The following is a 23,609-nucleotide window of genomic DNA, read 5'->3' as shown; positions in this document are numbered from 1 at the left end:
AGATTTTGACATTTTCACCTAAAGTGCACAATCAGGGGCTGAAAACGCGTTTAAAGCAATAAAAAGTTCATTTTGGCTCTCACACCTAAACTAAACGTTGTAGACTCAAAATTTTTGCTCTATTTAGTGTATTTTAGCATCCTGAAGATGATTCCAGCATTAATTTCATTGTGCTTATGCTCATTTTTAAGATTTTGACATTTTCACCTTAAGTGTACAATCAGGGGCTGAAAACGCGTTTAAAGCAATAAAAAGTTCATTTTGGCTCTCACACCTAAACTAAACGTTGTAGACTCAAAATTTTTGCTGTATTCAGTGTATTCTAGCATCCTGAAGATGATTCCAGCATTAATTTCATCGTGCTTATGCTCATTTTGAAGATTTTGACATTTTAACCTAAAGTGCACAATCAGGCTGAAAACGCATTTAAAGCAATAAAAAGTTCATTTTGGCTCACACACCTAAAATAAACGTTGTAGACTCAAAATTTTTGCTGTATTCAGTGCATTCTAGCATCCTGAAGATGATTCCAGCATTAATTTCATTGTGCTTATGCTAATTTTGAAGATTTTGACATTTTCACCTAAAGTGTACAATCAGGGGCTGAAAACGCGTTTAAAGCAATAAAAAGTTCATTTTGGCTCTCACACCTAAACTAAACGTTGTAGACTCAAAATTTTTGCTGTATTTAGTGTATTCTAGCATCCTGAAGATGATTCCAGCATTAATTTCATTGTGCTTATGCTCATTTTTAAGATTTTGACATTTTCACCTAAAGTGCACAATCAGGCTGAAAACGCATTTAAAGCAATAAAAAGTTCATTTTGGCTCTCACACCTAAACTAAACGTTGTAGACTCAAAATTTTTGCTGTATTTAGTGTATTCTAGCATCCTGAAGATGATTCCAGCATTAATTTCATTGTGCTTATGCTCATTTTGAAGATTTTGACATTTTCACCTTAAGTGTACAATCAGGGGCTGAAAACGCGTTTAAAGCAATAAAAAGTTCATTTTGGCTCTCACACCTAAACTAAACGTTGTAGACTCAAAATTTTTGCTGTATTTAGTGTATTCTAGCATCCTGAAGATGATTCCAGCATTAATTTCATTGTGCTTATGCTCATTTTTAAGATTTTGACATTTTCACCTAAAGTGCACAATCAGGCTGAAAACGCATTTAAAGCAATAAAAAGTTCATTTTGGCTCTCACACCTAAACTAAACGTTGTAGACTCAAAATTTTTGCTGTATTTAGTGTATTCTAGCATCCTGAAGATGATTCCAGCATTAATTTCATTGTGCTTATGCTCATTTTGAAGATTTTGACATTTTCACCTTAAGTGTACAATCAGGGGCTGAAAACGCGTTTAAAGCAATAAAAAGTTCATTTTGGCTCTCACACCTAAACTAAACGTTGTAGACTCAAAATTTTTGCTGTATTTAGTGTATTCTAGCATCCTGAAGATGATTCCAGCATTAATTTCATTGTGCTTATGCTCATTTTTAAGATTTTGACATTTTCACCTTAAGTGCACAATCAGGCTGAAAACGCATTTAAAGCAATAAAAAGTTCATTTTGGCTCTCACACCTAAACTAAACGTTGTAGACTCAAAATTTTTGCTGTATTTAGTGTATTTTAGCATCCTGAAGATGATTCCAGCATTAATTTCATTGTGCTTATGCTCATTTTTAAGATTTTGACATTTTCACCTTAAGTGTACAATCAGGGGCTGAAAACGCGTTTAAAGCAATAAAAAGTTCATTTTGGCTCTCACACCTAAACTAAACGTTGTAGACTCAAAATTTTTGCTGTATTTAGTGTATTCTAGCATCCTGAAGATGATTCCAGCATTAATTTCATCGTGCTTATGCTCATTTTGAAGATTTTGACATTTTAACCTAAAGTGCACAATCAGGCTGAAAACGCATTTAAAGCAATAAAAAGTTCATTTTGGCTCACACACCTAAAATAAACGTTGTAGACTCAAAATTTTTGCTGTATTCAGTGTATTCTAGCATCCTGAAGATGATTCCAGCATTAATTTCATTGTGCTTATGCTCATTTTGAAGATTTTGACATTTTCACCTTAAGTGTACAATCAGGGGCTGAAAACGCGTTTAAAGCAATAAAAAGTTCATTTTGGCTCTCACACCTAAACTAAACGTTGTAGACTCAAAATTTTTGCTGTATTTAGTGTATTCTAGCATCCTGAAGATGATTCCAGCATTAATTTCATTGTGCTTATGCTCATTTTTAAGATTTTGACATTTTCACCTAAAGTGCACAATCAGGCTGAAAACGCATTTAAAGCAATAAAAAGTTCATTTTGGCTCTCACACCTAAACTAAACGTTGTCGACTCAAAATTTTTGCTGTATTTAGTGTATTCTAGCATCCTGAAGATGATTCCAGCATTAATTTCATTGTGCTTATGCTCATTTTGAAGATTTTGACATTTTCACCTTAAGTGTACAATCAGGGGCTGAAAACGCGTTTAAAGCAATAAAAAGTTCATTTTGGCTCTCACACCTAAACTAAACGTTGTAGACTCAAAATTTTTGCTGTATTTAGTGTATTCTAGCATCCTGAAGATGATTCCAGCATTAATTTCATTGTGCTTATGCTCATTTTTAAGATTTTGACATTTTCACCTTAAGTGCACAATCAGGCTGAAAACGCATTTAAAGCAATAAAAAGTTCATTTTGGCTCACACACCTAAAATAAACGTTGTAGACTCAAAATTTTTGCTGTATTCAGTGTATTCTAGCATCCTGAAGATGATTCCAGCATTAATTTCATTGTGCTTATGCTCATTTTTAAGATTTTGACATTTTCACCTAAAGTGCACAATCAGGGGCTGAAAACGCGTTTAAAGCAATAAAAAGTTCATTTTGGCTCTCACACCTAAACTAAACGTTGTAGACTCAAAATTTTTGCTGTATTTAGTGTATTCTAGCATCCTGAAGATGATTCCAGCATTAATTTCATCGTGCTTATGCTCATTTTGAAGATTTTGACATTTTAACCTAAAGTGCACAATCAGGCTGAAAACGCATTTAAAGCAATAAAAAGTTCATTTTGGCTCACACACCTAAAATAAACGTTGTAGACTCAAAATTTTTGCTGTATTCAGTGCATTCTAGCATCCTGAAGATGATTCCAGCATTAATTTCATTGTGCTTATGCTAATTTTGAAGATTTTGACATTTTCACCTAAAGTGTACAATCAGGGGCTGAAAACGCGTTTAAAGCAATAAAAAGTTCATTTTGGCTCTTACACCTAAACTAAACGTTGTAGACTCAAAATTTTTGCTGTATTTAGTGTATTCTAGCATCCTGAAGATGATTCCAGCATTAATTTCATTGTGCTTATGCTCATTTTAAAGATTTTGACATTTTCACCTAAAGTGCACAATCAGGCTGAAAACGCATTTAAAGCAATAAAAAGTTCATTTTGGCTCTCACACTTAAACTAAACGTTGTAGACTCAAAATTTTTGCTGTATTTAGTGTATTCTAGCATCCTGAAGATGATTCCAGCATTAATTTCATCGTGCTTATGCTCATTTTTAAGATTTTGACATTTTAACCTAAAGTGCACAATCAGGCTGAAAACGCATTTAAAGCAATAAAAAGTTCATTTTGGCTCACACACCTAAAATAAACGTTGTAGACTCAAAATTTTTGCTGTATTCAGTGTATTCTAGCATCCTGAAGATGATTCCAGCATTAATTTCATTGTGCTTATGCTCATTTTTAAGATTTTGACATTTTCACCTAAAGTGTACAATCAGGCTGAAAACGCATTTAAAGCAATAAAAAGTTCATTTTGGCTCTCACATTTAAACTAAACATTGTAGACTCAAAATTTTTGCTGTATTTAGTGTATTCTAGCATCCTGAAGATGATTCCAGCATTAATTTCATTGTGCTTATGCTCATTTTGAAGATTTTGACATTTTCACCTTAAGTGTACAATCAGGGGCTGAAAACGCGTTTAAAGCAATAAAAAGTTCATTTTGGCTCTCACACCTAAACTAAACGTTGTAGACTCAAACTTGTTGCTGTATTTAGTGTATTCTAGCATCCTGAAGATGATTCCAGCATTAATTTCATTGTGCTTATGCTCATTTTTAAGATTTTGACATTTTCACCTTAAGTGCACAATCAGGCTGAAAACGCATTTAAAGCAATAAAAAGTTCATTTTGGCTCTCACACCTAAACTAAACGTTGTAGACTCAAAATTTTTGCTGTATTTAGTGTATTTTAGCATCCTGAAGATGATTCCAGCATTAATTTCATTGTGCTTATGCTCATTTTTAAGATTTTGACAGTTTCACCTTAAGTGTACAATCAGGGGCTGAAAACGCGTTTAAAGCAATAAAAAGTTCATTTTGGCTCTCACACCTAAACTAAACGTTGTAGACTCAAAATTTTTGCTGTATTTAGTGTATTCTAGCATCCTGAAGATGATTCCAGCATTAATTTCATCGTGCTTATGCTCATTTTGAAGATTTTGACATTTTAACCTAAAGTGCACAATCAGGCTGAAAACGCATTTAAAGCAATAAAAAGTTCATTTTGGCTCACACACCTAAAATAAACGTTGTAGACTCAAAATTTTTGCTGTATTCAGTGTATTCTAGCATCCTGAAGATGATTCCAGCATTAATTTCATTGTGCTTATGCTCATTTTGAAGATTTTAACATTTTCACCTTAAGTGTACAATCAGGGGCTGAAAACGCGTTTAAAGCAATAAAAAGTTCATTTTGGCTCTCACACCTAAACTAAACGTTGTAGACTCAAAATTTTTGCTGTATTTAGTGTATTCTAGCATCCTGAAGATGATTCCAGCATTAATTTCATTGTGCTTATGCTCATTTTTAAGATTTTGACATTTTCACCTAAAGTGCACAATCAGGCTGAAAACGCATTTAAAGCAATAAAAAGTTCATTTTGGCTCTCACACCTAAACTAAACGTTGTCGACTCAAAATTTTTGCTGTATTTAGTGTATTCTAGCATCCTGAAGATGATTCCAGCATTAATTTCATTGTGCTTATGCTCATTTTGAAGATTTTGACATTTTCACCTTAAGTGTACAATCAGGGGCTGAAAAACGCGTTTAAAGCAATAAAAAGTTCATTTTGGCTCTCACACCTAAACTAAACGTTGTAGACTCAAAATTTTTGCTGTATTTAGTGTATTCTAGCATCCTGAAGATGATTCCAGCATTAATTTCATTGTGCTTATGCTCATTTTTAAGATTTTGACATTTTCACCTTAAGTGCACAATCAGGCTGAAAACGCATTTAAAGCAATAAAAAGTTCATTTTGGCTCACACACCTAAAATAAACGTTGTAGACTCAAAATTTTTGCTGTATTCAGTGTATTCTAGCATCCTGAAGATGATTCCAGCATTAATTTCATTGTGCTTATGCTCATTTTTAAGATTTTGACATTTTCACCTAAAGTGCACAATCAGGGGCTGAAAACGCGTTTAAAGCAATAAAAAGTTCATTTTGGCTCTCACACCTAAACTAAACGTTGTAGACTCAAAATTTTTGCTGTATTTAGTGTATTCTAGCATCCTGAAGATGATTCCAGCATTAATTTCATCGTGCTTATGCTCATTTTGAAGATTTTGACATTTTAACCTAAAGTGCACAATCAGGCTGAAAACGCATTTAAAGCAATAAAAAGTTCATTTTGGCTCACACACCTAAAATAAACGTTGTAGACTCAAAATTTTTGCTGTATTCAGTGCATTCTAGCATCCTGAAGATGATTCCAGCATTAATTTCATTGTGCTTATGCTAATTTTGAAGATTTTGACATTTTCACCTAAAGTGTACAATCAGGGGCTGAAAACGCGTTTAAAGCAATAAAAAGTTCATTTTGGCTCTTACACCTAAACTAAACGTTGTAGACTCAAAATTTTTGCTGTATTTAGTGTATTCTAGCATCCTGAAGATGATTCCAGCATTAATTTCATTGTGCTTATGCTCATTTTAAAGATTTTGACATTTTCACCTAAAGTGCACAATCAGGCTGAAAACGCATTTAAAGCAATAAAAAGTTCATTTTGGCTCTCACACCTAAACTAAACGTTGTAGACTCAAAATTTTTGCTGTATTTAGTGTATTCTAGCATCCTGAAGATGATTCCAGCATTAATTTCATCGTGCTTATGCTCATTTTTAAGATTTTGACATTTTAACCTAAAGTGCACAATCAGGCTGAAAACGCATTTAAAGCAATAAAAAGTTCATTTTGGCTCACACACCTAAAATAAACGTTGTAGACTCAAAATTTTTGCTGTATTCAGTGTATTCTAGCATCCTGAAGATGATTCCAGCATTAATTTCATTGTGCTTATGCTCATTTTTAAGATTTTGACATTTTCACCTAAAGTGTACAATCAGGCTGAAAACGCATTTAAAGCAATAAAAAGTTCATTTTGGCTCTCACATTTAAACTAAACGTTGTAGACTCAAAATTTTTGCTGTATTTAGTGTATTCTAGCATCCTGAAGATGATTCCAGCATTAATTTCATTGTGCTTATGCTAATTTTGAAGATTTTGACATTTTCACCTAAAGTGTACAATCAGGGGCTGAAAACACGTTTAAAGCAATAAAAAGTTCATTTTGGCTCTCACACCTAAACTAAACGTTGTAGACTCAAATTTTTTGCTGTATTTAGTGTATTCTAGCATCCTGAAGATGATTCCAGCATTAATTTCATTGTGCTTATGCTCATTTTTAAGATTTTGATATTTTCACCTAAAGTGCACAATCAGGCTGAAAACGCATTTAAAGCAATAAAAAGTTAATTTTGGCTCTCACACCTAAAATAAACGTTGTAGACTCAAAATTTTTGCTGTATTTAGTGTATTCTAGCATCCTGAAGATGATTCCAGCATTAATTTCATTGTGCTTATGCTCATTTTGAAGATTTTGACATTTTCACCTTAAGTGTACAATCAGGGGCTGAAAACGCGTTTAAAGCAATAAAAAGTTCATTTTGGCTCACACACCTAAAATAAACGTTGTAGACTCAAAATTTTTGCTGTATTCAGTGTATACTAGCATCCTGAAGATGATTCCAGCATTAATTTCATTGTGCTTATGCTCATTTTGAAGATTTTGACATTTTCACCTTAAGTGTACAATCAGGGGCTGAAAACGCGTTTAAAGCAATAAAAAGTTCATTTTGGCTCTCACACCTAAACTAAGCGTTGTAGACTCAAAATTTTTGCTGTATTTAGTGTATTCTAGCATCCTGAAGATGATTCCAGCATTAATTTCATTGTGCTTATGCTCATTTTTAAGATTTTGACATTTTCACCTAAAGTGCACAATCAGGGGCTGAAAACGCGTTTAAAGCAATAAAAAGTTCATTTTGGCTCTCACACCTAAACTAAACGTTGTAGACTCAAAATTTTTGCTCTATTTAGTGTATTTTAGCATCCTGAAGATGATTCCAGCATTAATTTCATTGTGCTTATGCTCATTTTTAAGATTTTGACATTTTCACCTTAAGTGTACAATCAGGGGCTGAAAACGCGTTTAAAGCAATAAAAAGTTCATTTTGGCTCTCACACCTAAACTAAACGTTGTAGACTCAAAATTTTTGCTGTATTCAGTGTATTCTAGCATCCTGAAGATGATTCCAGCATTAATTTCATCGTGCTTATAATCATTTTGAAGATTTTGACATTTTAACCTAAAGTGCACAATCAGGCTGAAAACGCATTTAAAGCAATAAAAAGTTCATTTTGGCTCACACACCTAAAATAAACGTTGTAGACTCAAAATTTTTGCTGTATTCAGTGCATTCTAGCATCCTGAAGATGATTCCAGCATTAATTTCATTGTGCTTATGCTAATTTTGAAGATTTTGACATTTTCACCTAAAGTGTACAATCAGGGGCTGAAAACGCGTTTAAAGCAATAAAAAGTTCATTTTGGCTCTCACACCTAAACTAAACGTTGTAGACTCAAAATTTTTGCTGTATTTAGTGTATTCTAGCATCCTGAAGATGATTCCAGCATTAATTTCATTGTGCTTATGCTCATTTTTAAGATTTTGACATTTTCACCTAAAGTGCACAATCAGGCTGAAAACGCATTTAAAGCAATAAAAAGTTCATTTTGGCTCTCACACCTAAACTAAACGTTGTAGACTCAAAATTTTTGCTGTATTTAGTGTATTCTAGCATCCTGAAGATGATTCCAGCATTAATTTCATTGTGCTTATGCTCATTTTGAAGATTTTGACATTTTCACCTTAAGTGTACAATCAGGGGCTGAAAACGCGTTTAAAGCAATAAAAAGTTCATTTTGGCTCTCACACCTAAACTAAACGTTGTAGACTCAAAATTTTTGCTGTATTTAGTGTATTCTAGCATCCTGAAGATGATTCCAGCATTAATTTCATTGTGCTTATGCTCATTTTTAAGATTTTGACATTTTCACCTAAAGTGCACAATCAGGCTGAAAACGCATTTAAAGCAATAAAAAGTTCATTTTGGCTCTCACACCTAAACTAAACGTTGTAGACTCAAAATTTTTGCTGTATTTAGTGTATTCTAGCATCCTGAAGATGATTCCAGCATTAATTTCATTGTGCTTATGCTCATTTTGAAGATTTTGACATTTTCACCTTAAGTGTACAATCAGGGGCTGAAAACGCGTTTAAAGCAAAAAAAAGTTCATTTTGGCTCTCACACCTAAACTAAACGTTGTAGACTCAAAATTTTTGCTGTATTTAGTGTATTCTAGCATCCTGAAGATGATTCCAGCATTAATTTCATTGTGCTTATGCTCATTTTTAAGATTTTGACATTTTCACCTTAAGTGCACAATCAGGCTGAAAACGCATTTAAAGCAATAAAAAGTTCATTTTGGCTCTCACACCTAAACTAAACGTTGTAGACTCAAAATTTTTGCTGTATTTAGTGTATTCTAGCATCCTGAAGATGATTCCAGCATTAATTTCATTGTGCTTATGCTCATTTTTAAGATTTTGACATTTTCACCTTAAGTGCACAATCAGGCTGAAAACGCATTTAAAGCAATAAAAAGTTCATTTTGGCTCTCACACCTAAACTAAACGTTGTAGACTCAAAATTTTTGCTGTATTTAGTGTATTTTAGCATCCTGAAGATGATTCCAGCATTAATTTCATTGTGCTTATGCTCATTTTTAAGATTTTGACATTTTCACCTTAAGTGCACAATCAGGCTGAAAACGCATTTAAAGCAATAAAAAGTTCATTTTGGCTCACACACCTAAAATAAACGTTGTAGACTCAAAATTTTTGCTGTATTCAGTGTATTCTAGCATCCTGAAGATGATTCCAGCATTAATTTCATTGTGCTTATGCTCATTTTTAAGATTTTGACATTTTCACCTAAAGTGCACAATCAGGGGCTGAAAACGCGTTTAAAGCAATAAAAAGTTCATTTTGGCTCTCACACCTAAACTAAACGTTGTAGACTCAAAATTTTTGCTGTATTTAGTGTATTCTAGCATCCTGAAGATGATTCCAGCATTAATTTCATCGTGCTTATGCTCATTTTGAAGATTTTGACATTTTAACCTAAAGTGCACAATCAGGCTGAAAACGCATTTAAAGCAATAAAAAGTTCATTTTGGCTCACACACCTAAAATAAACGTTGTAGACTCAAAATTTTTGCTGTATTCAGTGCATTCTAGCATCCTGAAGATGATTCCAGCATTAATTTCATTGTGCTTATGCTAATTTTGAAGATTTTGACATTTTCACCTAAAGTGTACAATCAGGGGCTGAAAACGCGTTTAAAGCAATAAAAAGTTCATTTTGGCTCTTACACCTAAACTAAACGTTGTAGACTCAAAATTTTTGCTGTATTTAGTGTATTCTAGCATCCTGAAGATGATTCCAGCATTAATTTCATTGTGCTTATGCTCATTTTAAAGATTTTGACATTTTCACCTAAAGTGCACAATCAGGCTGAAAACGCATTTAAAGCAATAAAAAGTTCATTTTGGCTCTCACACCTAAACTAAACGTTGTAGACTCAAAATTTTTGCTGTATTTAGTGTATTCTAGCATCCTGAAGATGATTCCAGCATTAATTTCATCGTGCTTATGCTCATTTTTAAGATTTTGACATTTTAACCTTAAGTGTACAATCAGGGGCTGAAAACGCGTTTAAAGCAATAAAAAGTTCATTTTGGCTCACACACCTAAAATAAACGTTGTAGACTCAAAATTTTTGCTGTATTCAGTGTATACTAGCATCCTGAAGATGATTCCAGCATTAATTTCATTGTGCTTATGCTCATTTTGAAGATTTTGACATTTTCACCTTAAGTGTACAATCAGGGGCTGAAAACGCGTTTAAAGCAATAAAAAGTTCATTTTGGCTCTCACACCTAAACTAAGCGTTGTAGACTCAAAATTTTTGCTGTATTTAGTGTATTCTAGCATCCTGAAGATGATTCCAGCATTAATTTCATTGTGCTTATGCTCATTTTTAAGATTTTGACATTTTCACCTAAAGTGCACAATCAGGGGCTGAAAACGCGTTTAAAGCAATAAAAAGTTCATTTTGGCTCTCACACCTAAACTAAACGTTGTAGACTCAAAATTTTTGCTCTATTTAGTGTATTTTAGCATCCTGAAGATGATTCCAGCATTAATTTCATTGTGCTTATGCTCATTTTTAAGATTTTGACATTTTCACCTTAAGTGTACAATCAGGGGCTGAAAACGCGTTTAAAGCAATAAAAAGTTCATTTTGGCTCTCACACCTAAACTAAACGTTGTAGACTCAAAATTTTTGCTGTATTCAGTGTATTCTAGCATCCTGAAGATGATTCCAGCATTAATTTCATCGTGCTTATAATCATTTTGAAGATTTTGACATTTTAACCTAAAGTGCACAATCAGGCTGAAAACGCATTTAAAGCAATAAAAAGTTCATTTTGGCTCACACACCTAAAATAAACGTTGTAGACTCAAAATTTTTGCTGTATTCAGTGCATTCTAGCATCCTGAAGATGATTCCAGCATTAATTTCATTGTGCTTATGCTAATTTTGAAGATTTTGACATTTTCACCTAAAGTGTACAATCAGGGGCTGAAAACGCGTTTAAAGCAATAAAAAGTTCATTTTGGCTCTCACACCTAAACTAAACGTTGTAGACTCAAAATTTTTGCTGTATTTAGTGTATTCTAGCATCCTGAAGATGATTCCAGCATTAATTTCATTGTGCTTATGCTCATTTTTAAGATTTTGACATTTTCACCTAAAGTGCACAATCAGGCTGAAAACGCATTTAAAGCAATAAAAAGTTCATTTTGGCTCTCACACCTAAACTAAACGTTGTAGACTCAAAATTTTTGCTGTATTTAGTGTATTCTAGCATCCTGAAGATGATTCCAGCATTAATTTCATTGTGCTTATGCTCATTTTGAAGATTTTGACATTTTCACCTTAAGTGTACAATCAGGGGCTGAAAACGCGTTTAAAGCAATAAAAAGTTCATTTTGGCTCTCACACCTAAACTAAACGTTGTAGACTCAAAATTTTTGCTGTATTTAGTGTATTCTAGCATCCTGAAGATGATTCCAGCATTAATTTCATTGTGCTTATGCTCATTTTTAAGATTTTGACATTTTCACCTTAAGTGCACAATCAGGCTGAAAACGCATTTAAAGCAATAAAAAGTTCATTTTGGCTCTCACACCTAAACTAAACGTTGTAGACTCAAAATTTTTGCTGTATTTAGTGTATTTTAGCATCCTGAAGATGATTCCAGCATTAATTTCATTGTGCTTATGCTCATTTTTAAGATTTTGACATTTTCACCTTAAGTGTACAATCAGGGGCTGAAAACGCGTTTAAAGCAATAAAAAGTTCATTTTGGCTCTCACACCTAAACTAAACGTTGTAGACTCAAAATTTTTGCTGTATTTAGTGTATTCTAGCATCCTGAAGATGATTCCAGCATTAATTTCATCGTGCTTATGCTCATTTTGAAGATTTTGACATTTTAACCTAAAGTGCACAATCAGGCTGAAAACGCATTTAAAGCAATAAAAAGTTCATTTTGGCTCACACACCTAAAATAAACGTTGTAGACTCAAAATTTTTGCTGTATTCAGTGTATTCTAGCATCCTGAAGATGATTCCAGCATTAATTTCATTGTGCTTATGCTCATTTTGAAGATTTTGACATTTTCACCTTAAGTGTACAATCAGGGGCTGAAAACGCGTTTAAAGCAATAAAAAGTTCATTTTGGCTCTCACACCTAAACTAAACGTTGTAGACTCCAAATTTTTGCTGTATTTAGTGTATTCTAGCATCCTGAAGATGATTCCAGCATTAATTTCATTGTGCTTATGCTCATTTTTAAGATTTTGACATTTTCACCTAAAGTGCACAATCAGGCTGAAAACGCATTTAAAGCAATAAAAAGTTCATTTTGGCTCTCACACCTAAACTAAACGTTGTCGACTCAAAATTTTTGCTGTATTTAGTGTATTCTAGCATCCTGAAGATGATTCCAGCATTAATTTCATTGTGCTTATGCTCATTTTGAAGATTTTGACATTTTCACCTTAAGTGTACAATCAGGGGCTGAAAACGCGTTTAAAGCAATAAAAAGTTCATTTTGGCTCTCACACCTAAACTAAACGTTGTAGACTCAAAATTTTTGCTGTATTTAGTGTATTCTAGCATCCTGAAGATGATTCCAGCATTAATTTCATTGTGCTTATGCTCATTTTTAAGATTTTGACATTTTCACCTTAAGTGCACAATCAGGCTGAAAACGCATTTAAAGCAATAAAAAGTTCATTTTGGCTCACACACCTAAAATAAACGTTGTAGACTCAAAATTTTTGCTGTATTCAGTGTATTCTAGCATCCTGAAGATGATTCCAGCATTAATTTCATTGTGCTTATGCTCATTTTTAAGATTTTGACATTTTCACCTAAAGTGCACAATCAGGGGCTGAAAACGCGTTTAAAGCAATAAAAAGTTCATTTTGGCTCTCACACCTAAACTAAACGTTGTAGACTCAAAATTTTTGCTGTATTTAGTGTATTCTAGCATCCTGAAGATGATTCCAGCATTAATTTCATCGTGCTTATGCTCATTTTGAAGATTTTGACATTTTAACCTAAAGTGCACAATCAGGCTGAAAACGCATTTAAAGCAATAAAAAGTTCATTTTGGCTCACACACCTAAAATAAACGTTGTAGACTCAAAATTTTTGCTGTATTCAGTGCATTCTAGCATCCTGAAGATGATTCCAGCATTAATTTCATTGTGCTTATGCTAATTTTGAAGATTTTGACATTTTCACCTAAAGTGTACAATCAGGGGCTGAAAACGCGTTTAAAGCAATAAAAAGTTCATTTTGGCTCTTACACCTAAACTAAACGTTGTAGACTCAAAATTTTTGCTGTATTTAGTGTATTCTAGCATCCTGAAGATGATTCCAGCATTAATTTCATTGTGCTTATGCTCATTTTAAAGATTTTGACATTTTCACCTAAAGTGCACAATCAGGCTGAAAACGCATTTAAAGCAATAAAAAGTTCATTTTGGCTCTCACACTTAAACTAAACGTTGTAGACTCAAAATTTTTGCTGTATTTAGTGTATTCTAGCATCCTGAAGATGATTCCAGCATTAATTTCATCGTGCTTATGCTCATTTTTAAGATTTTGACATTTTAACCTAAAGTGCACAATCAGGCTGAAAACGCATTTAAAGCAATAAAAAGTTCATTTTGGCTCACACACCTAAAATAAACGTTGTAGACTCAAAATTTTTGCTGTATTCAGTGTATTCTAGCATCCTGAAGATGATTCCAGCATTAATTTCATTGTGCTTATGCTCATTTTTAAGATTTTGACATTTTCACCTAAAGTGTACAATCAGGCTGAAAACGCATTTAAAGCAATAAAAAGTTCATTTTGGCTCTCACATTTAAACTAAACGTTGTAGACTCAAAATTTTTGCTGTATTTAGTGTATTCTAGCATCCTGAAGATGATTCCAGCATTAATTTCATTGTGCTTATGCTCATTTTGAAGATTTTGACATTTTCACCTTAAGTGTACAATCAGGGGCTGAAAACGCGTTTAAAGCAATAAAAAGTTCATTTTGGCTCTCACACCTAAAGTAAACGTTGTAGACTCAAACTTGTTGCTGTATTTAGTGTATTCTAGCATCCTGAAGATGATTCCAGCATTAATTTCATTGTGCTTATGCTCATTTTGAAGATTTTGACATTTTCACCTTAAGTGTACAATCAGGGGCTGAAAACGCGTTTAAAGCAATAAAAAGTTCATTTTGGCTCTCACACCTAAACTAAACGTTGTAGACTCAAACTTGTTGCTGTATTTAGTGTATTCTAGCATCCTGAAGATGATTCCAGCATTAATTTCATTTTGCTTATGCTCATTTTTAAGATTTTGACATTTTCACCTAAAGTGCACAATCAGGGGCTGAAAACGCGTTTAAAGCAATAAAAAGTTCATTTTGGCTCTCACACCTAAACTAAACGTTGTAGACTCAAAATTTTTGCTGTATTTAGTGTATTCTAGCATCCTGAAGATGATTCCAGCATTAATTTCATTGTGCTTATGCTCATTTTTAAGATTTTGACATTTTCACCTAAAGTGCACAATCAGGCTGAAAACGCATTTAAAGCAATAAAAAGTTCATTTTGGCTCTCACACCTAAACTAAACGTTGTAGACTCAAAATTTTTGCTGTATTCAGTGTATTTTAGCATCCTGAAGATGATTCCAGCATTAATTTCATTGTGCTTATGCTCATTTTTAAGATTTTGACATTTTCACCTTAAGTGTACAATCAGGGGCTGAAAACGCGTTTAAAGCAATAAAAAGTTCATTTTGGCTCTCACACCTAAACTAAACGTTGTAGACTCAAAATTTTTGCTGTATTCAGTGTATTCTAGCATCCTGAAGATGATTCCAGCATTAATTTCATTGTGCTTATGCTCATTTTGAAGATTTTGACATTTTCACCTTAACCTTCGTCTTGTGTTAACTTTCTGTTACCATCTCTTATGTTAACGGGTCGGTTTCGACCCGTGTCTTAAATCAGCTGTAAAATACACTAAAAACAAGTAGATATAATCCAATTTATTTCTCATCTCTTGGTTGGCTTGTTAGACTTCCTTATCCATGAAAATATTAGTTTTAATGTTGTTGGTGTGGGCTTCTGGACCTTTTTTGTCAGTATACCCCTCGATTTCAATTAAAAAAAATTGATAAAATAAACACCAAGAGAATCATATAAATAAATACAAGGTTGTTGTGTTACCTGACTATTACTGGGGGCTATTAGAACACATCTCTTAAATTAATTTGTTTTATTTATTTATTAATTTAAATATTATTGACTATAGTAACATCTATGGTGTTACGGGTCGATTTCGACCCATGCATATTTACTTCAAGAAAAATGCAAAAAAGTATTTTTTCAGCAGTAGAACTTTAATATAAACACAAAATGATATTGTGACCCTGCAGTCCAGTAGTCATATCGAGGACCACACGTTTTCCTTGTTTTTTCTCAGGAATGCCACTCGCAGCTTTGCCTGTGTAAATCTGTAGCTTCCATGCATAGCTGGTTTTTGCATCGCAGGCTGCCCAGATTTTTATGCCGTACTTCCCTGGCTTACTGGGTATGTATTGCCGAAAGGGGCGTTTTCCTCGGTAAGGGACAAGACGTTCATCGACTGTCACCTCTGGCCCTGGGTTGAACATCAGTGGAAGGAGTTGCGTCCATCTCTCCCAGACATCCCTGATGGGGGCAAGCTTGTCAGAAATTGCTCTGCTATTTCGGTTGTCAAATCTGAGGACTCTTGATATCATTCGAAAGGTCTGAAGTGACATTGTTGCCCGGAAAATATTTCTGCCTGTCGATGCGTCCCAGAGACTATCAGTGGCCTCATTGAAGGATCTGTACACTCCAGCAAGAAGAAGAACACCAATGTAAGCATCCAGATATTCCTCATCAATGTCTTTCCACATGTCGTCATGGACTTTTTTTCCTTCAACGTTTGTCATAGCCATGATGACTCTTTTTAGTGACAATGGCATGAATAGCTCGAAACATGTCTTGATGTCACTGACTCTTGTCACAGCAAATTGTGATTCCAGGGGTCATTTTTATGACATTTGCAGCAGCTGCCCTGCCATGTACATCATGAGGTACTGAGCTCCAAAAGATCTTATCATTTTTGGATTTGAATCTTTCAGTGGGAGGCGCTTCACCACCAGTGACCTCCTCATCAGACTCATCAGATATGTCTGTGTCTTCTGGTTGATACTCCACATTGTCTTCCTCCTCAGAAACTGTGTCCTCATCCTCATTTTCATCAAAAAGATTATCCAGAACTTGGGTCGCTGAAAATCTTCTTCTCATGTTTGTATGCTGCAAATTGGAGATGTGCACTCTGCAAGTCAAATCCATCCTTCCATCCATCCATCCATCAATTTTCTTTACCGCTTGTCCTCACAAGGGTCGCGGGGTTGCTGGAGCCTATCCCAGCTGGCTTCGGGCAGTAGGCGGGGTACAACCTGAACTGGTTGCCAGTCAATTGCAAGGCTCTGCAAGTCAAATGACCTTTCAAATGAATGAATTGACCTTACATGTCAGGACATGCCCATCTCTGTTAGTTTTGTTTTTGTGCAGGTGTACTGGAAAACACGGCAAAATGAGAATCCCCTACAGCTCACAGGATTGGGAGAGGAGCTGGCTGTCAGTGTGTTGGCTGACAGTGCAATTATGAATCCAGTTTTGGCTCTAATTATTGCTTTATAATCTTATTTTTATAACTGGGTCGAAACCGACCCTAACAACACAAATGTAACAATTTCAACCAGAGCATTTTAGAATATAGTAAAAAACTTTGTTTTTGTTTTATTTTGTTGAAATAGGGGTTCCTGACAAAGTCAAAAAGCCTTGATGAAATAAACTAATTTATATGGTTCTTTTATGCATGTTAAACCTAAAAACGGGTCGCTGCCGACCCTAACACAAGACGAAGGTTAAGTGTACAATCAGGGGCTGAAAACGCGTTTAAAGCAATAAAAAGTTCATTTTGGCTCTCACACCTAAACTAAACGTTGTAGACTCAAAATTTTTGCTGTATTTAGTGTATTCTAGCATCCTGAAGATGATTCCAGCATTAATTTCATTGTGCTTATGCTCATTTTGAAGATTTTGACATTTTCACCTTAAGTGTACAATCAGGGGCTGAAAACGCGTTTAAAGCAATAAAAAGTTCATTTTGGCTCTCACACCTAAACTAAACGTTGTAGACTCAAACTTGTTGCTGTATTTAGTGTATTCTAGCATCCTGAAGATGATTCCAGCATTAATTTCATTGTGCTTATGCTCATTTTTAAGATTTTGACATTTTCACCTAAAGTGCACAATCAGGCTGAAAACGCATTTAAAGCAATAAAAAGTTCATTTTGGCTCTCACACCTAAACTAAACGTTGTAGACTCAAAATTTTTGCTGTATTCAGTGTATTCTAGCATCCTGAAGATGATTCCAGCATTAATTTCATTGTGCTTATGCTCATTTTTAAGATTTTGACATTTTCACCTTAAGTGCACAATCAGGGGCTGAAAACGCGTTTAAAGCAATAAAAAGTTCATTTTGGCTCTCACACCTAAACTAAACGTTGTAGACTCAAAATTTTTGCTGTATTTAGTGTATTCTAGCATCCTGAAGATGATTCCAGCATTAATTTCATTGTGCTTATGCTCATTTTGAAGATTTTGACATTTTCACCTTAAGTGTACAATCAGGGGCTGAAAACGCGTTTAAAGCAATAAAAAGTTCATTTTGGCTCTCACACCTAAACTAAACGTTGTAGACTCAAACTTGTTGCTGTATTTAGTGTATTCTAGCATCCTGAAGATGATTCCAGCATTAATTTCATTGTGCTTATGCTCATTTTAAAGATTTTGACATTTTCACCTAAAGTGCACAATCAGGCTGAAAACGCATTTAAAGCAATAAAAAGTTCATTTTGGCTCTCACACCTAAACTAAACGTTGTAGACTCAAAATTTTTGCTGTATTTAGTGTATTCTAGCATCCTGAAGATGATTCCAGCATTAATTTCATCGTGCTTATGCTCATTTTGAAGATTTTGACATTTTAACCTAAAGTGCACAATCAGGCTGAAAACGCATTTAAAGCAATAAAAAGTTCATTTTGGCTCACACACCTAAAATAAACGTTGTAGACTCAAAATTTTTGCTGTATTCAGTGTATTCTAGCATCCTGAAGATGATTCCAGCATTAATTTCATTGTGCTTATGCTCATTTTTAAGATTTTGACATTTTCACCTAAAGTGCAGAATCAGGCTGAAAACGCATTTAAAGCAATAAAAAGTTCATTTTGGCTCTCACACCTAAACTAAACGTTGTAGACTCAAAATTTTTGCTGTATTTAGTGTATTGTATCATCCTGAAGATGATTCCAGCATTAATTTCATTGTGCTTATGCTCATTTTTAAGATTTTGACATTTTCACCTAAAGTGCACAATCAGGCTGAAAACGCATTTAAAGCAATAAAAAGTTCATTTTGGCTCTCACACCTAAACTAAACGTTGTAGACTCAAAATTTTTGCTGTATTTAGTGTATTCTAGCATCCTGAAGATGATTCCAGCATTAATTTCATTGTGCTTATGCTCATTTTGAAGATTTTGACATTTTCACCTTAAGTGTACAATCAGGGGCTGAAAACGCGTTTAAAGCAATAAAAAGTTCATTTTGGCTCTCACACCTAAACTAAACGTTGTAGACTCAAAATTTTTGCTGTATTTAGTGTATTCTAGCATCCTGAAGATGATTCCAGCATTAATTTCATTGTGCTTATGCTCATTTTTAAGATTTTGACATTTTCACCTAAAGTGCACAATCAGGCTGAAAACGCATTTAAAGCAATAAAAAGTTCATTTTGGCTCTCACACCTAAACTAAACGTTGTAGACTCAAAATTTTTGCTGTATTCAGTGTATTCTAGTATCCTGAAGATGATTCCAGCATTAATTTCATTGTGCTTATGCTCATTTTTAAGATTTTGACATTTTCACCTAAAGTGCACTATCAGGGGCTGAAAACGCGTTTAAAGCAATAAAAAGTTCATTTTGGCTCTCACACCTAAACTAAACGTTGTAGACTCAAAATTTTTGCTGTATTTAGTGTATTCTAGCATCCTGAAGATGATTCCAGCATTAATTTCATTGTGCTTATGCTCATTTTTAAGATTTTGACATTTTCACCTTAAGTGTACAATCAGGGGCTGAAAACGCGTTTAAAGCAATAAAAAGTTCATTTTGGCTCTCACACCTAAACTAAACGTTGTAGACTCAAAATTTTTGCTGTATTTAGTGTATTCTAGCATCCTGAAGATGATTCCAGCATTAATTTCATTGTGCTTATGCTCATTTTTAAGATTTTGACATTTTCACCTAAAGTGTACAATCAGGCTGAAAACGCATTTAAAGCAATAAAAAGTTCATTTTGGCTCTCACATTTAAACTAAACGTTGTAGACTCAAAATTTTTGCTGTATTTAGTGTATTCTAGCATCCTGAAGATGATTCCAGCATTAATTTCATTGTGCTTATGCTCATTTTGAAGATTTTGACATTTTCACCTTAAGTGTACAATCAGGGGCTGAAAACGCGTTTAAAGCAATAAAAAGTTTATTTTGGCTCTCACACCTAAAGTAAACGTTGTAGACTCAAACTTGTTGCTGTATTTAGTGTATTCTAGCATCCTGAAGATGATTCCAGCATTAATTTCATTGTGCTTATGCTCATTTTGAAGATTTTGACATTTTCACCTTAAGTGTACAATCAGGGGCTGAAAACGCGTTTAAAGCAATAAAAAGTTCATTTTGGCTCTCACACCTAAACTAAACGTTGTAGACTCAAACTTGTTGCTGTATTTAGTGTATTCTAGCATCCTGAAGATGATTCCAGCATTAATTTCATTTTGCTTATGCTCATTTTTAAGATTTTGACATTTTCACCTAAAGTGCACAATCAGGGGCTGAAAACGCGTTTAAAGCAATAAAAAGTTCATTTTGGCTCTCACACCTAAACTAAACGTTGTAGACTCAAAATTTTTGCTGTATTTAGTGTATTCTAGCATCCTGAAGATGATTCCAGCATTAATTTCATTGTGCTTATGCTCATTTTTAAGATTTTGACATTTTCACCTAAAGTGCACAATCAGGCTGAAAACGCATTTAAAGCAATAAAAAGTTCATTTTGGCTCTCACACCTAAACTAAACGTTGTAGACTCAAAATTTTTGCTGTATTCAGTGTATTTTAGCATCCTGAAGATGATTCCAGCATTAATTTCATTGTGCTTATGCTCATTTTTAAGATTTTGACATTTTCACCTTAAGTGTACAATCAGGGGCTGAAAACGCGTTTAAAGCAATAAAAAGTTCATTTTGGCTCTCACACCTAAACTAAACGTTGTAGACTCAAAATTTTTGCTGTATTCAGTGTATTCTAGCATCCTGAAGATGATTCCAGCATTAATTTCATTGTGCTTATGCTCATTTTTAAGATTTTGACATTTTCACCTAAAGTGCACAATCAGGCTGAAAACGCATTTAAAGCAATAAAAAGTTCATTTTGGCGCTCACACCTAAACTAAACGTTGTAGACTCAAAATTTTTGCTGTATTTAGTGTATTCTAGCATCCTGAAGATGATTCCAGCATTAATTTCATTGTGCTTATGCTCATTTTGAAGATTTTGACATTTTCACCTTAAGTGTACAATCAGGGGCTGAAAACGCGTTTAAAGCAATAAAAAGTTCATTTTGGCTCTCACACCTAAACTAAACGTTGTAGACTCAAACTTGTTGCTGTATTTAGTGTATTCTAGCATCCTGAAGATGATTCCAGCATTAATTTCATTGTGCTTATGCTCATTTTTAAGATTTTGACATTTTCACCTAAAGTGCTCAATCAGGCTGAAAACGCATTTAAAGCAATAAAAAGTTCATTTTGGCTCTCACACCTAAACTAAACGTTGTAGACTCAAAATTTTTGCTGTATTCAGTGTATTCTAGCATCCTGAAGATGATTCCAGCATTAATTTCATTGTGCTTATGCTCATTTTTAAGATTTTGACATTTTCACCTTAAGTGCACAATCAGGGGCTGAAAACGCGTTTAAAGCAATAAAAAGTTCATTTTGGCTCTCACACCTAAACTAAACGTTGTAGACTCAAAATTTTTGCTGTATTTAGTGTATTCTAGCATCCTGAAGATGATTCCAGCATTAATTTCATTGTGCTTATGCTCATTTTGAAGATTTTGACATTTTCACCTTAAGTGTACAATCAGGGGCTGAAAACGCGTTTAAAGCAATAAAAAGTTCATTTTGGCTCTCACACCTAAACTAAACGTTGTAGACTCAAAATTTTTGCTGTATTTAGTGTATTCTAGCATCCTGAAGATGATTCCAGCATTAATTTCATCGTGCTTATGCTCATTTTGAAGATTTTGACATTTTAACCTAAAGTGCACAATCAGGCTGAAAACGCATTTAAAGCAATAAAAAGTTCATTTTGGCTCACACACCTAAAATAAACGTTGTAGACTCCAAATTTTTGCTGTATTCAGTGTATTCTAGCATCCTGAAGATGATTCCAGCATTAATTTCATTGTGCTTATGCTCATTTTGAAGATTTTGACATTTTCACCTTAAGTGTACAATCAGGGGCTGAAAACGCGTTTAAAGCAATAAAAAGTTCATTTTGGCTCTCACACCTAAACTAAACGTTGTAGACTCAAAATTTTTGCTGTATTTAGTGTATTCTAGCATCCTGAAGATGATTCCAGCATTAATTTCATTGTGCTTATGCTCATTTTGAAGATTTTGACATTTTCACCTTAAGTGTACAATCAGGGGCTGAAAACGCATTTAAAGCAATAAAAAGTTCATTTTGGCTCTCACACCTAAACTAAACGTTGTCGACTCAAAAATTTTGCTGTATTCAGTGTATTTTAGCATCCTGAAGATGATTCCAGCATTAATTTCATTGTGCTTATGCTCATTTTTAAGATTTTGACATTTTCACCTTAAGTGTACAATCAGGGGCTGAAAACGCGTTTAAAGCAATAAAAAGTTCATTTTGGCTCTCACACCTAAACTAAACGTTGTAGACTCAAAATTTTTGCTGTATTCAGTGTATTCTAGCATCCTGAAGATGATTCCAGCATTAATTTCATTGTGCTTATGCTCATTTTGAAGATTTTGACATTTTCACCTTAAGTGTACAATCAGGGGCTGAAAACGCGTTTAAAGCAATAAAAAGTTCATTTTGGCTCTCACACCTAAACTAAACGTTGTAGACTCAAAGTTTTTGCTGTATTTAGTGTATTCTAGCATCCTGAAGATGATTCCAGCATTAATTTCATTGTGCTTATGCTCATTTTTAAGATTTTGACATTTTCACCTAAAGTGCACAATCAGGCTGAAAACGCGTTTAAAGCAATAAAAAGTTAATTTTGGCTCTCACACCTAAACTAAACGTTGTAGACTCAAAATTTTTGATGTATTTAGTGTATTTTAGCATCCTGAAGATGATTCCAGCATTAATTTCATTGTGCTTATGCTCATTTTTAAGATTTTGACATTTTCACCTTAAGTGTACAATCAGGGGCTGAAAACGCGTTTAAAGCAATAAAAAGTTCATTTTGGCTCTCACACCTAAACTAAACGTTGTAGACTCAAAATTTTTGCTGTATTCAGTGTATTCTAGCATCCTGAAGATGATTCCAGCATTAATTTCATTGTGCTTATGCTCATTTTTAAGATTTTGACATTTTCACCTTAAGTGTACAATCAGGGGCTGAAAACGCGTTTAAAGCAATAAAAAGTTCATTTTGGCTAAAACACCTAAACTAAACGTTGTAGACTCAAAATTTTTGCTGTATTTAGTGTATTCTAGCATCCTGAAGATGATTCCAGCATTAATTTCATTGTGCTTATGCTCATTTTTAAGATTTTGACATTTTCACCTAAAGTGCACAATCAGGCTGAAAACGCATTTCAAGCAATAAAAAGTTCATTTTGGCTCTCAAACCTAAACTAAACGTTGTAGACTCAAAATTTTTGCTGTATTCAGTGTATTCTAGCATCCTGAAGATGATTCCAGCATTAATTTCATTGTGCTTATGCTCATTTTTAAGATTTTGACATTTTCACCTAAAGTGCACAATCAGGGGCTGAAAACGCGTTTAAAGCAATAAAAAGTTCATTTTGGCTCTCACACCTAAACTAAACGTTGTAGACTCAAAATTTTTGCTGTATTTAGTGTATTCTAGCATCCTGAAGATGATTCCAGCATTAATTTCATTGTGCTTATGCTCATTTTGAAGATTTTGACATTTTCACCTTAAGTGTACAATCAGGGGCTGAAAACGCGTTTAAAGCAATAAAAAGTTCATTTTGGCTCTCACACCTAAACTAAACGTTGTAGACTCAAATTTTTTGCTGTATTTAGTGTATTCTA

The sequence above is a fragment of the Vanacampus margaritifer genome, chromosome 16, assembly GCF_051991255.1.
Source record: "Vanacampus margaritifer isolate UIUO_Vmar chromosome 16, RoL_Vmar_1.0, whole genome shotgun sequence".
Classification (NCBI taxonomy): Eukaryota; Metazoa; Chordata; class Actinopteri; order Syngnathiformes; family Syngnathidae; genus Vanacampus; species Vanacampus margaritifer.
Note: the sequence above shows the minus strand (reverse complement) of the source record.